Genomic DNA, 12808 nt, shown 5'->3' with positions numbered 1-12808 from the left:
CTTATTGGTAGACAATTATGCAATTAAATTAAGTTCCGTAAACAGTTCTTTAGTGAACTCTACACATAACTATAGACACAAAGATTATAATGTGGTCCCTGCTCTTGAGCTCAGCAAGAGAAATATAAACAAATCGAGGCAACTTAACTCAATAGTTGTTACAAGACGGCATAAGAGAGAGATACAAAAGAGGGAGAGGTCACCTAAGACTGGGAAAGTCATTCTCTGGAAACAGACAGGAAGTTATTCTAGGCAGAAGAAACAACATCTAAAAATGCTTGGAGGCATTTGGTGGAATGAAAAATAAAAGAAGACAAGTGGGAAAATATGAAGAAAAAGAAGAAGGCTAGATCATGATGGACTATAGGGCTGTACAATACAGTATGGTATCCACTAGCAACATGTGACCAATCTACACTTAAAATGTGACTATTCTAAAATGAGAAGGATTTTAAGTATAGAATACCACACCAGATTTTGAAGACTTAGTATTAAAAAAATGCAAGTTATCTTACTCATCATTTTTATATTAGAATTATATATTTTGAAATATACCTGAAATGATAATATTTTCATATACTGGATTAAATGAAATATATTATTAAAATTAACTTCACTTGTTTTATTTTTTGCAATATGACTACTAAAAATTTCTAATTATATTTGTGGTTCTCATTATATACCTATTAGCACTGCTGTAGAGGACAGATTACAAAAGCACAACAGTGGAAGGAGAAAAACCAGTTAAAAAGATTTTAAAGAATCCAGAAAAAGATGAAAAGAGAGATTTAACTAGGCAAATACAAATACAGATAGAGAGGAAGAGACAGATTTATAAAAGAGAATATATTGATAATACTGGATCAGCTGAATAACAAATGAGGAGCTGTTAAGTGTATGAATACTCTCACTGCTTTCCTAGAGCCTACTTGTCCTTTACTGTGAATATTTAACAAGTTCAGTCTAGCCATGCCTAAAGTGAGATAGTTGTGGGACATTCAGGTAGAAGTGTTTACTAGACACTCAGACATTTAGGAGAAAGATAAGGATAGTAGTTAGAGATTTGGAAATCATGATGTCATACTACCTAGGAAACTTAAGTAACACCATAAAAAATACTACATATTTAACGGAAACATGGAGAAAGAGGAATCAGGGAAGGATATAGGGGTAACTAGTTTTGAAAAATCCAGGGAAGAATAAAATCTTAAATTTGGTCAAATGGAGCAGTGTCAAATGGAGCCGACTCTTAAACTACCAAGTGTCAATAGGATTAGGTAACTTGGAGGCAGTTGATCACCTTTGAAATGAACTTTCAGTGGAGTGGTGGGGACAAAAGCCAGATTACAAAGGTTTAAAAAGTAAATAAAGTGAGGAGTAAAGACAGTACCAATAGACTGGTCCTTTGAAGAACATGGCTGGGATGGACAGTGGCTAGAAATGTAAGGAATCAAGTATCACAAAATTTCAGGTAAATATGACACCACCTAAGGAAACTAGTAAAGCTTCAATAAATGACCTTAAAGAAATGTCAAAGAATTCAAATAATTATCTTAAGGAAGCTTAGGGAATTATAAGCAAACACAGACAATTAAATGAAATTAGGAAAATTATGCATGAAGGAAAGAAGTTTGACAAGGAAATAGCAACTCATCAAAAATAAAATGAAATAAAAACCAAATCCTAGATTTGAGAATACGATAACTGAACTGGAAAATTCAGTAGAGAATTTCAAAAGTAGACTCAGTCATGCAGAAGAAAGAATCGGTAACCTGGAAGATAGGATATTGGAAATGCCCAAAAAGAAAAAAGAAAAAAAGAATGAAAAAGTGTGGAGGCCAATAGGAGTTATGGGACCCAATGAACAGAAACAATATTCACATTTTGGGAATTCCAGACAAAGGGAAAGGGAAAGGTTCAAAAGTATATTTAAGGCAATAAAGGCTGAAAAATGTCCAAAACGTGGAAAAACATCCAGACCCGTGAGGCCCAAAGGACCCCAAATAGGATGAATCTGAATAGGGCTATACCAAGACACATTATAATTTTGTCAAATGTCAAAAACAAAGAAAGAATTTTAAGAGCAGCAAGAGAAAAGAGAGAAGTTAAATGCAGTGGATGTAAGAAAACTGGCATATTTCTCAACAGAAACTTTCCAGGACAGGTGAGAACAGATGACATTCAAAAATTGAAAGAAAATAACTGTCAACCAAGAATTTTATACCCAGTGAAGCTGTCCTTCAAAAACAAAGGAGGGATAAAGACTTTCTTGAACAAATAAAATCCAAGGGATATCATTACCACCAGACATCCCTAACAACAAATGCTACAGGGAGTTCTTTAAGTGGAAGTAAAAGAACTCTAACAAACATCATAGCCATAAAAAAAAAGCACAAATCCCACTGGTAATGGTAATATATATAATTCAATTCTGCAAAATAGCAATAGTGGTACATAACTCACAACTTTATTTTAAAAGTTTAAAAAAATGAATGTAGCAAAAATAACCTTAAATACAATAATCTGTTATTAGTTGCACAATATAAGAAACATGTCAGATATAACAGCAATAACTCAAAATATGAGGGAAGTTAAAATAATATATATGAATGTTATTGACGTCAAGTTGCTATCCATTTAAAATAGTGTGTTATAAGTTTAAGATATTGTATGTAAGCCTCATGGCAACTACAAGGGAAATTATTGTAATAATTGCACAAAGACTATGTTTCACTATAGCATCTTACTACGCTGATAGACAGTGGTTGCAATGGGTGGGGTGGGGCTTGATAATATGGGTGAATGTTGAAAGCACAATGTTGCTCATGTGAAACCTTCATTAGATTGTATACCAATGATACCTTAAATAAAAGTAATTTAAAAAAAGCAAATCAAAGCATACTGAAAGCAAAGGACAGTAAAACACACCAATAAAAGCCAGCAGGATATGAGAAAAAAAAAATGAATCTACAAAACAACCAGAAGACAATTAAGAAGATCCAACATTATGCTCCCTTCAAGAGACTCACTTTAGTTTTAAAGACACTCATAGCCTGATGGTGAAGGGATTAGAAAAGACATTTCAAGCAAATGGTAACCAAAAAAATGAATAGCTATACTTACATCAAACTGACTTTAAAATAAAAATGGTAAAAAGAGGCAAAGAAGGTCACATAAATGATAAAGCAGTCAACACATCAAGCAGTTATAATAATTGTAATATTTTTGCACCCAACATCAAAGCATCTAAATATGTAAAGCAAAAACTACCAGATCTAAAAGAAAAAATGAATGGTTTTCCAATAATAGCTAAAGACTTTAATATTTCAACAGTGATAGACCATTCCAGACAATCAATAAAGGAACAGCAGATTTGAACAACACTACAGACCAAAAAACCTAACAGACATATACAAAACACTCTATCCAACAACAGCAAAATATACATTCTTCTCAAGCAGACATGGAACATGTCTAGGATAGGTAATATATTAGTCCATGAAACAAGTCTTAGCAAATAGCAATTCTCTGACCACAGTGTCATGAAACTAGAAAATTCATGATCACATGGAAATTAGACAGTATTCTCCTGAACAACCAATGTATCAAAGAAGAAATTAAAGAGGAAATAAAAAGTTTCTTGAAACAAGTGAAATGGAAACACAACATACAAGAACTTATGGGATGTAGCAAAAGCAGTTCTAGGCAGGAAGTTCATAATAAATGCTACATTAAGAAGATAAAACAACCTAACTCTATGCCTTAAGGGTCTAGAAAAAGAAAAAACTGAGCCCAAAGTTAGTAGAAGGAAAGAAATAATAAGCATTAGAGCAGAGATAAATAGGGAACAGGAAAACAATAGAAAAGAATAACTAATTCTCTTGGTTCTTTGAAAAGATAAATAAAATTGACAAACCCTTAGCTAGACTGAACAAGGAAAAAAGAGAAAGGACCCAAATGAACAAAATCATAAATGAAAAATGAGACATTACAACTGATATCACTGAATTCAAAGGATTATAAGAAGCTCCTATGAAAACTATATACCAGCAAATCAGATAATTTAGAAAAAATAGAAAAACATTCTTTGAACAACTTACAGACTGAATAAGGAAGAAATAGAAAACCTGAATAGACCAATTACTAGTAAGGAGAATGAGTAAGTGATCAAAAATTTCCCAAAAAAGAAATGCCAAAGAACAGATGACTTCACCGGAGAATTTTACCAAATATTTAAGAAAAATTAACACCAAACCTTCTGAAATCCCTTTAAAAAGTCTAAGAGGACTATAAAACCCACTTTGTAAGGCCAGCAGTATCCTGATACTAAAAGCAGAAAAGGATACTACTAGAAAAGAAAATGACAGGCCAATATACCTGATCAATATAGATGCAAAACTTATCAGTAAAATACTATCATACCAATTCAGCAGCACATTAAAGGGATCATTCACCATGATTAAGTGGGATTTATCCCTGGGATATGATAATCAACATACATAAATCAATCAATGCATCACATTAATAGAATGAAATAAAAGAATCAAATGATCATCTAAATAGATGCAGAAAAAAATTCAACATCCATTTTTGATAAAAATCCTTCACCAATTAGACTTGGAAAGAACATGTCTCAACATAAAAGCCATAAATTTCAGGCCTACAGCTAAGATCATACTCAATGGCAAAAGCATGAAAGCTTTCTCTTTAAGATTGAGAACCAGGCACAGGTGCCCAATCTCACCACTGCTATTCAATATAGCACTGGAAGTTCTAGCTAAAGCAATCATGCAAGATAATTAAATACAAGATACTAGAAATGGAAAAGAAGAAATAAAATTGTCTCTATTTGCAGACATGATTTTTATATATTGAAAATCCAAGACTCAACCAAAATGTTGGATCTAATCAATGAATTAGAGTTGCAGGATACAAATTAACACATAAAAATCACTAGCATTTCTATACACTAACAAAAAATTTCTGAGGAAAGAAATAAAGGGATTGATCCCATTTACAAGAGCATCAAAAACAATAAAATACTTAGAAATAAATTTTACTAAGGAAGTGTAAGATCACTATTCTGAAAACTACAAGACACTGTTGAGAGAGAGCAAAAAAGATACAAATGAATGGAAAGGTACGCATGTTCATGGATTGGAAGGATTAATATTGTTAAAAATGCCAATGCTACCAAATACCATCTATAGATTCAATACAATCCCTATTAATTTTCCAGTGGCACTTTTTACAAAAGTAGAAAAAACACCTAAAATTTATATGGAACCACAAAAGACCCTGAATAGCTAAAGAAATCCCAAGAAAGCAGAATAAAGCAGGAGGTATTATGCTTCCTGATTTTAAGCTACACTGTAAAGCCATAGTCATCAAAAGAGTATGGTGCTAGCACAAAACAGACAAATAGACCAATGGAACAAAATAGCCCAGAAATAAAGCCAAGCATATACAGGCAATTAATATTTGACAAGGTAAACAAGAATATTCAATAGAGAAAAGACAGTCTTTTCAATAAATGGTGCTAGCATAATTGGATATTCACATGTAAAAGAATGAAACTGAACTATCTTACACCACTCACAAAAATTAACTCAAAATGGACTGAAACCATGAAACTCCTAGAAGAAAATATGAGAACAAAGCTTCTTGACATGGGTCTCGGTAATGACTTTTTTAATATAACACCTAAAGCATAAAAAGCAAAATAAAAACTAAATGAGTTAGACTACATTCTGTATAGCAAAACATAAACTATGTGAAAAGACAACCTACAAAATGGTAAAAAATATTTGTAAATCATATCTAAAAAGGGGTTGATATACAAAACATATAAAGAACTCAACTCATACAACTCAACAACAAAAAAAAAAAAACAATCCAATTAAAAATGGACAAAGGTTCTGAAGAGTCATTTCCCCAAAGAAGATATACAAAAAGCCAATAGATAGATGAAAACATGCTCAACATTACTAGTCATTAGGGAAATGCAAATTAAAACCACAATGAGTTCTCACCTCATGTCTGTTAGAATGGCCATCAACAAAAAGGCATAACAAATGCTGGCATAGATGTGGAGAAAAGGAAACCCTTGTGCAGTCTTGGTAGGACTGTACTGGTGTAGCCTATGGAAAACAGTATGGAATATCATCAAAGTATTAAAACTAGAACTATCACATGATCCAGCAATTCCACCTCTGGGAATACATCCAAAGAAAACAAAAACACTAACTCAAAAAGGTATCTGCACTCTCATGTTCATATCAGCATCATTTACAATGGCCAAAACATGGAACAAGCTAAGTGTCCTTTGATAGAAGAATGGATAAAGATGTGGTGTGTATGTGTATACCACAATATATACAATGGAATATCATTCATCCATAAACAAGGAAATCCTATCATTTGCAACAACATGGATGGACCTTGACAGCATTATCCTAAGTGAAATAAATTAGAGAAAAACAAAGACTGTGTGATCTTACTTATATGTGGAATTATAAGGAAAAAAAAACCATACTCAAAGAAAAAGAGATCAGCCTTGTGGTTGCTAGAGGCTGGGGGTTGGAGGATGAGGGATTGGAGGAAGGTAGTCAACAGATACAAACTTCTAGGTATTAGATAAATAAGCATTAGGGATGTAATGTTCAACATGAAGACTATAGCTAATACTGCTGTATGATGTACAGGAAAGTTGTTAAGAAAGTAAATACTAAGAGTTCTCATCAAAAGGAGAAGAAAATTTTTTCCCTCCTTTTCTTTTTCTTTTCATTATATCCATATGAGGAGATGGATGTTAGCTGAACCTGCTGTGCTAATCATTTCACAATATATATAAATCAAACCATCATGCTATATGCCTTAAACTTATACAGTGATATATGTTAATCATTTCTCAGTAAAACAGGGAAAAAAAGTCAAATGTATATGGAGAAGGATAAGAAGAGTCCCTGCCTGATGACCGTTATTCACTGTCAATCCTGGGATGATTAGCTAGGGAGATTAGGGAGAATGGAGACTGAGCAGAAGGCCTTAAGAGAAGGATGAAATTTGAAATAGTGGGACTGAAGGGAACTGAAAAGTGAGGTGATTAGGAATGAATATAAATATCCTGTAGATTAGAGGATTCAATTGAAATTGGGGAACCTGTGCTTATGTGACACGAATGGCTCCCCCTGTATGTTTTTTCTCTCTAGTGTGATAAATAGTTCATAGGTAGGAATAAAGAAACTGAATGGAAAATTAATCCAAAGTCTCAGATTTGCAGACAATCAAAACCAAAAAGATGACTTGGGAATCTGAGGGTAATAGTGAGAAAGAAGTTCAGATTTTGCCTGGTAGAGGAAATTATCAGATGAACATTGACAGATGCAGAAAAACTGAGAGGATTAAGAGACTAGAAGTATAGATAAGGTTGATAAGCTTCTGGAAGGAAGATTTAAATGAGAAAACATATTCCTCCAAAATAATAATATATCAACAGCAACAATAAATAGCTATTATTTATTAAGCAATTACTACGTGCCAAGGAGTGCTTTTTTATTACGTTTAACTATCACAACATCCTGTGAGGTAGTTAATACCATTACACCTCTTTTTTTTCCTTTTAGATAACTATAGTAAAGTATTGACAGTTTAAATAACTTCCTCAGGTCAAAGAGCCAGTAGGTGGCAGAACCCACTTTCTTAACTACTGTATAGCTGAACGTGAAAGACCTAAAGATAAAGTTTACTTACAAAGGAAGGAAGTTTCACAGTAAACAGTAGGAGATGGACAATAAAAAAAAATAAATGGAGATTTGAGAGTCAGAGTTCAAGGAGAGCTGTGTAGAACAAATGGGGATAAAGTTAAAGGAGACAAGACTAAATCATCGAGGAGGCCCATAATGTGAATGGTGCTAAGGGCTGACCAGAAAGAATGACACTGAAAAATAACTGACCCTAGATTTCCCAACTTTACAGATAAGATTACTGGTGCTGCCTCAAGGCACATTCCGTATGCCAGAGGCAGTTCAGAAAATAAAGCTGAAAGGTCCATGCCAATCCCCAAGTAACTCACAATCTAAATAAAAATAAAACAAGTATTTTTAAAAAGTACAATGCAATCCAGAGTAAGAAAATGTTAGAAAGAATAAATTATAGTGCTCTCGGGTTCAAATTTTAAAAGATTGCATTTGCCTAGAGAAATGTGAAAGATAGACAACACTGGATACACAGTATTGAGATAAAGAGTGAGACAGTGTGTTCTAGAGAGAAGAAACTGCATAAGCAAAACCATGCAGGTGAGGGAGCCCAGAGAACATCAGAGAGCAGTAAGCAAGGTCAACTGAATGGTCCCCTGAGCAGAGGATGGGTATAGAAGGTAAGACTGGAAAGGTAACCTGGGACCATGTGTAATTTAGGATGACATCCTGAATTTTATTTAATTCAGAAGGCAATGAGGAACTATTAGAGAACTAAAAGTGGTTTTGAACTGAGAAATAATAGGAGGTTCAGACTGAGAGCATCGTTAGAATAGCCTTCTGCTCATCATTTTTTATTTTCCAGTAGACATGCTGATGTAATGGAGTACAATCCTGAAAGCAGCTGGACTTATATACTATTCATGATAATAAAAAGAAAACTTTCAGTTTGATCACTACCCCATAAAAGTAACTGTTTTCTTTATTTTTCCCCCAAAAGAAATTAATTACAGTATGCTTGTCCTCTGCCACACAACCTTTTAAATACTATGAAATAAAGTAAAAATGAACACAAAAAGTAGCCTTTCAAATAGAGAAATCATAAGGTAATATGGATTTGAGATGTACATGTGGAAATTGAGGAGAATTTTGCTTGGTAAAAAAAAAATTAGGTTGAAGGGGAATTAGAAATCAATTGCACATGTCTATGTGGCAAAGTTCTTTTTTTAGCAATTTCTGTATGTCCTCATACATGTGACAGGAGTAAAGAAGCCTTCAAAAGGCATGGCCAAAGGTACTTACCAAGTTGTTCTTTGTGCTAGAGATAGGCTAAGTCTAGAACATCAGAGTCTATTTATGAATTTAAAATATATTCAGAGAACCACTAAAGAAAAACTAACTGCTTTTGGTGAATAGAAGCTTTTCTGTGGGCACAAACAATGGGTCTGGCCAGTTTTCCTCAAACTGTATTCCAACAGTACCTGCATCAGGACAACTAGGGATGATTCCCTAAAATGTATGTACCAGGGCACCCTCCAGATGCAGAAAATCAGATATGAAGTTTTAAAATTTCCTAGGTGGTTTGTATATATGTCAAAGCTTTTGAATCTTTGGTCTCCTGGAAGGATACCAAAACAAAACAAACTGATTGGCTGAAGGATAGAGGTGGGAGGGAGACTTTTTATTAATTGTAAACTCTTTTATGCCTTTTGAATTCTGAATTTTTCACAAGCAAAATTAAAAGAATGAGCATCATTTTCATATATGCACCCCCAGAACCAGGTAGAGAATATAGCAGATAGGCTGAAAAAAAAATGTTTGTGGTTTTGAACTGAACAGCATTGTCATAAATGGCATAGATTGTAATGAATATTATAAGTAATAGACTCTTTTATACCTCATTTCTTCTCCCCTGCTCCTGGCCTTCTCAAAAGACACAGAATAATTACTGTATTGTCAACTGCTTTTGCAGTAAGACCCATGATTTACTCCTTATTCTTCTTGGTAGTGATTCATGTATCTCCAATACCTGGAATGGACTAGATTCACGACGCTGAGGCTGAGAGAGTAAAGATTCCATATCCTTCTCTCGGCCACTCTTTTATGAATGATATCTCATTTGCTTACTCAGAAATACCAGTGAATATAATAATTAGTATTATATTTTTTACAAAATATAATCTTTTTTTACAAAAAAGATCTTTTACAAAAAAAATCATAGAAAAGTATCTGGTTATTATACATATGTATGTGGATCAAGCTTGAAAGACTTTTTTCTCACTTGTTAGATAAACCATGCCTTTGGCACAATCTCCAGTATTTGAGTTTTAAGCATTACTTAGTAACAACTAATTATTCATAGTGTACATATAGGTAACAACTAATTATTCATATTGTATATATAGGAAAAACTGTTTAGAAATGGAATTGTAACTTCTTTTGACATTTTCCTTCTATTGGATTCTGCATATATAATAGAATTCATTTTGATACATTCCATTCTCTATAAAAAAAAAAACCCTGCAGTTTTGTGCTACTCTTAAAATTATAAGGTATCATCTTTAGGGAAAGACTAATACAGTTGACCCCTTAACAATATGGATTCAAACTGCTTGGGTCTACTTATAAGCAGATTTTTTTTCAGTAACAACATTGGGAAATTTTTTGAATATTTGAGACAATTTGAAAAAATTTGCAAATGAACTATATAGCCTAGAAAAACCAAAGAAATTTAAGGAAAAGGCATGTCAGGGATGCATAAAATACATGTACATACCAGCCTGTTTTATCATTTATTACCATAAAATCAACAGTAGTCTATTAGGTTATGTTTTGGGGAAAAGTTGTATACAGACTTTTGACTATGCAGGGAATGGCTCTCCTAACTAACCTTTGCATGACCCCTGCATCATTCAAGGGCCAACCTGTCTATTTCCCTGAACTGGTAACCTTTTCAAGCTTCTTTGTTTCTTCCTATTCCATGCAGAAATTGTTGTCAGGTGAGGACTTGCCAAGAAGTAACGTGACACTATAGTTGTCAGGCCATAACAAGAGTAAAGAAGAAATACTGTCTGTAAAGCAAGCTAATTTTTGACCAATTTCATATATCTCTTCTTACCAGTCCTGTTGCCTGTTGTGCAAACTCTCCTAACTAAAAAGTAATAAAGAAAACTTGGAGAGGTTACATATTCAGCAAAATATATACAAAATTCCATATGTAGAGAGAATATCATGATTCAGCAAAAAAGACAAAGTTTAAAAAGAAATTGAAATATTTTATGTCCTGATCAATTACATTTCTTTAGAAGCACAAAACAAATCCCAGACTTGAGTCCAAAGTCTAAAAAATGTCATGAGGTAACCTGTGTTACAAAACCACTTTGAAACAGTAAAAATCACTGTTAAAAAAACTGTTAAAAATCACTCTGAAACAGTACTTTTGCTTATGGTACACTTCACATTATATTAAAGTAGATACACAAAAATAGAATTGAAAACCTGGGAAAGATTCCATGGTTGGAGGCTAAGTAGCTTTTCTTTTACAGGGTTAAGTTCCATACCTGCTAAGTATTACCTTAATTCTTGCCAATCAGCTTAACTTTCAGTAAAAGCAATGTTATTAATTAGTTCCTAACTCACTATGGGTTGCCTCTGTCTTTACTAAAGGAGCATTTTTTACTTTGTATACTCATGCAAATAAAAAAGTGACACTCTACTTTAACTGTCACAGCAGAAACTGTTCTCTGAGGTTGGAAAGTAAATTCAAAAGGAAGTCAAATATTCCAGTATCACAGTCACATAGTATCTCTAACTTTCCCATTTTCTGTCCAATGCAGATGTTATTCAAGTGAAATACAGACACATATGTTTATTGATGTCTTTCATAAATATAAGAAATTCTAAGGAGTGGCTACTGAGTAACTGGGTTAATATCTTTTTTAGATTGTATTAAAATTTTTCTCTTAATAAAAAAGCAACTTGAAATAACATTTTGATATTGTTGCTGAGCTACACTGAACAATGTGGCATATAAAACAAATGATGAAAGACTGCCTCTAACAGATATTAGAAAAGAACTTTCAAATTTAAGTATGATTTTCTTAAGTCTCTCAATACTACTGTTGTAATAAGTTTTGGAGGATAAAAAGAAAAAGAAAAATTTAAGGCTCATTTTTCAGAAATAGCCAACATGATAAAATTCTTATCAGTCCATGACTGCGTCAATCTGATGGCAGCTTTTGAAATCACCCTCAAGGTATTATATTTGTGAAAGTACTAAGATTTAATATATGTTCAGACAAGGTGAATAGAAACACAGTTAAATATGCCTGATCACAGCTGAAGCTTTTAGTGTGAAGGCCAGCAGGATTTGTTCTTTAGAATAAAGAATATCACTGTTTCCTCTTCTTCATAGTTGTAACTACATTTTTTTCTGATTCATTATATCAAATCTTAATATAACCTTTCATATCTGCCACTTTACTTCAATATATTTTCTTGAATATTTCTTTCAGTCTCTTAATGAATAAAACTATTTTATTCATTATTATGATTATAATAACCATTATTTCTATTCATTCACATGACATTATATATTTTAGGAAAGTATCACATGAATTATTTTTATGATTTTTTCTACAGCAACATAAATGCCACAATGATTTTCTTTGCCACTGAAAAACTCATTTTTTCCATTTGTCAACAATAATCAACAAAAGCTTTATGTATATTCACTTAAAGCAGTAGCTTGAAAATGCCCATTCTACATTTTAGACCAATTTAATCAAATCAACAGAATTCAAATTTTTTTTTCAATGTATAGATTCAGCTTAGCTGCTTCCATAGGAAGAGTTGATATTATGGTTAGAAAACTTTTCTTAAGGGAGGTATTTGATAGTGGGAATAGTAGACCTAATGACTATAGGAAAGGGGTTCAGAATGTTATTGACAGAGAATAGTTAGCAGTTATTTTATTAAAAATTCTGTCACTAGTCTTCTGTCATTGTGACCTCTAAGCAATACAAACCACAAGATATTCAGTTAATGCTAATAATGATTAACTCATTGATTACTTATATCCCTTAACTTGAAGTGTTACCTTACAAGCCAAA

The 12808-nt window shown here is 32.9% G+C and overlaps 1 protein-coding gene across 2 annotated transcripts in view; it reads left to right on the top strand.

Moving 5' to 3' along the window:
- NDST3 (N-deacetylase and N-sulfotransferase 3) overlaps window positions 1-12808 on the top strand; it is a 199387-nt gene that overhangs the window by 138259 nt on the left and 48320 nt on the right. The window lies entirely within an intron of this gene.

Source organism: Manis javanica, chromosome 5, assembly GCF_040802235.1.
Source record: "Manis javanica isolate MJ-LG chromosome 5, MJ_LKY, whole genome shotgun sequence".
In the NCBI taxonomy this organism is placed as follows: Eukaryota; Metazoa; Chordata; class Mammalia; order Pholidota; family Manidae; genus Manis; species Manis javanica.
Note: the sequence above shows the minus strand (reverse complement) of the source record. Positions and strands in the feature narration are given on the sequence as shown.